This window comes from Schistocerca piceifrons, chromosome 8 (assembly GCF_021461385.2).
Source record: "Schistocerca piceifrons isolate TAMUIC-IGC-003096 chromosome 8, iqSchPice1.1, whole genome shotgun sequence".
Taxonomy (NCBI): Eukaryota; Metazoa; Arthropoda; class Insecta; order Orthoptera; family Acrididae; genus Schistocerca; species Schistocerca piceifrons.
Genome location: NC_060145.1, coordinates 313,590,130 through 313,593,368, shown reverse-complemented (window position 1 = coordinate 313,593,368; position 3,239 = coordinate 313,590,130). Strand labels below are relative to the sequence as shown.

At 39.6% G+C, this 3,239-nt stretch overlaps 1 non-coding gene across 1 annotated transcript; it reads left to right on the top strand.

Annotated features, from left to right (window-relative positions):
* Positions 1 to 1,951: 1,951 nt before the first annotated feature.
* Trnat-agu lies at positions 1,952 to 2,023 on the top strand. The gene has a single exon. It is a non-coding gene; the product is annotated as a tRNA-Thr (tRNA).
* Positions 2,024 to 3,239: the final 1,216 nt, after the last annotated feature.

The window sequence follows — 3,239 nt, the reverse complement described above, 5'->3', positions numbered from 1 at the left end:
CAGCAGGAGTATAATAATAGTATTGAGCTATAGGTTTTCAGTCCGTAATTGAAATGGAACTTCTACTGCATCGTTGAATCTTTAAATACCTGTCAATACTAAAATTTGAAACGGCCAGGCGCAGAAGTCGTCGCTTGATGACGCAGGACCTTGATAATGTTAAGTTTCAATGCAGCAAATGATTTTCATGATAAGAGCATGATGACCATACGTCTAAACAACAAAGCTTGAAGGCTCGACTTGCGAAAATATAAATGTATGTACGATAGCGCGCTGATGGCATATGATCGTCGCGTCACCAAACTGACCACATCCAACTGGTTTCATTGAGTGGAATCATACAAAATGGTTAACAGTTAGTAGAGCAATATATTAATCACTGTGGTAATGAATTAAACAGAATGCATTTCTAAATATCAGGTATACTGACAAAATAACATTGCAAAATATTCAGCAATCGAAAGAGCGTACAAAAAACCAACGCAGGACAAGAGTTGAAACAAAAAAGTCATACGTCACTTTTTTGAAACACATGATTTGCAAATTTTACAGAGATGATATTACATGTGTTAATGATGTACTCGGCAAGATGATTCGGTCTTTGACTGTAAATTACGTTATAACGATGTCTTACAGTGTTCAATGGAAGAGGTTTAACCACCACAGGACGCTGTCCTCAGTTAACAAAATAATTTGTAACAGCATTTCGAAAGTTTCCTGAAGGTGCAATTGTTTCTCCTCATGCTTTTCGTTGTTATCTTTAAATATTTTTGTGTCCACTATTATACCAGAAAAACAAAACACTCTACAGTAGCATAAGAATGGGAACTAGAGTGATCAAAAAACTGTGTAGTTAACAGCTTGTCATTACAATATATCCGAGTTTAGAAGGCCCCAATTACATGTAGGCGTGAAATATTCTGAAACGCGTGCTCAAAATTCCGAACGCATTTTCAGCTATACACCTTGCTCGTAGTGTCAGTTAGCTTCATTATGTCTACCAGCAAAGGGAATGTCTGTTTGTCCAAATCTGATCTCTTCAAACCATCTTACTGTGCATGTGCATCATCAGTGACGAAGACGTAAGGTAAGACTGTGGATTTTTTTTTTTTTTTTACAGTTTTATTCATTTTGAACGTTTCATAAATCGCTGTGCAGGCTCTCAAAAAAATGAAGTGTTTTGAAGTGCTCCATCAGAAAGTCTGGCATTGATTCCAAAATCGCACATTATAAGTCCGTAATTCCCATCCACTAGTACCAGTAATGACATACTATGTATAATCTTGTGTTGTTGTTGTGGTCTTCAGTCTAAAAATTGAGTTTCTGCGTCTCTCCATGCTAGTCTATCTTCTGCGAGCCTAATTAACTTTGCACAACCACTACAACCTATATATATTTGAACCCGCCTACTGTACTCAAACATTGGTGTACCTCTCCAATTTTTACGCCCTCCTACTCCACATTTCCCTCCATTACTAAAATGACTATTTCTTGACGCCTCAGGATGTGTCCTGTCAGTCGATTCTTTCTTTTAGTCAAGTTGTACCATAAAATTCGTTATGTCAGCATTTTCCAAGCACAACTTCTTAATCAAAGGAAGCTACATGGTTCCAGAGACCTTTTGGAGCCTCAAACATCTGTGATGTATGTATGTAGACTAAAATGACGAATGAGAATTTGTATCACGGCTAGGATTCGAACCTAGGCAGGTGCGCTAACCACTGTGCCACCCAGGCATGATGGCTTTGCAGAACTGCACAGCCTGCCCTAGCACGCCTTCCTCTTCAATCCATATTCCCATTCATGCCTCAGCCCACTTCGTATTCCACCTAAACTCGAACAGCACTGCAAAGGCTCTGGAATAGCACTTTGGCATCGAACGAAACGGGGATCCTGCCTGAAACCTGGCATAGGTGCTACAACAATCCGTGCAGCTGTGAAAAGCCACGGTGCCAAAGTGGCGTAGTGGTTAGCGCACCTGGCTAGTGAGCAGGAGACCTAGGTTCGAATCCTGGCCTTGGTACAAATTTTCATTTGTCGTTTCAGTGTGTATATATACATCGTAACTTATTAGATTGGTAGGTCAGTAATATTCACATATGTCAATACCCGCCTTGTTTGTAATTGGAATTACTACAATCTGATTGAAGTCTGAGGAAATTTCACTTGTCTCACATATTTTGCAAATCAAATGGAATGGTTTTGACATGACTAGCACTCGCAAGAACCTCTAGCAAATCCTTTTCACCGTATCGTATCTCCCATCGTATTTCCTTTTATATTCTCTCCTTGTCCTATAATATTATCTTTTCTCTTGTCTAATACTTCTATATTTTGCCTCTAACTTCTCGCCTTCTCTTCTTTGATTAATTGAATCTTATAATTGTGAAATTCTGATAGCTGTCAGCTAGATGAGAGACGGTCTCACACTTCCCTTCCAGCGCTTCGAGCAGTGTGGGAAGTTGCAACGTTACTCAAAACGGTTGGCTATACTTCTCCACTCATTTGCATTTTGTGGACACTTAAAAAGGAATAAATGAACTATAGATTGAGCAATACCTGGATAAGAAAATGAATGAATAAGAAGATAGTGAATATTTTGAACATATTAAGAACTCTAACTTTTTTTTAGGAATAGGCACATCAAGTGGACAGTAACGTTCAGGGTGACACTGTTTCCGACTTGACGGCAAAGCTCAATCAACTGAAATACCTGAACAACGAACACCAGCCTCCCAAATTAATGCTACTTCTGAGAAGTTGGATCTCACCAAAAACAACCACTGAGACCTTCCAGACCTGCAGCTGATAGTAGTGCTGTAACAAAACTTGTTTGTTTGATTGTTAAAGCTCATTTAAGCAACCCAGAAAACTAGAGGAGCATTTTGATACGTTTGTAAAAGTCGCACTATGAAACTCCGCGATTTGGATGGCAACTAAGGGCTGGTTGGGGAGAAATTCATTAAAGATGTGTTGTTTGAAATCGAAGGTAGCACTTTAGGTGGAGGTTATGCATTTGTTCGTCTAGTGCTTTGTTACCACAATTCGTTAACGGAAATTTCTGCGGTTCCGTCACGTCTTTACAGAAACAACTATTGCGCTGCTTCAAGCTCGAGTCGTTCACAATTCACTTGAGCCACCTCATGGCTGTCACCACAACAGGCGCTGTCAGTGCAGTCAGGGTCTTCTCACCGTCACTCAAACCAAATCTACTGTCATAATGAGTAAAAGTAAAGAAA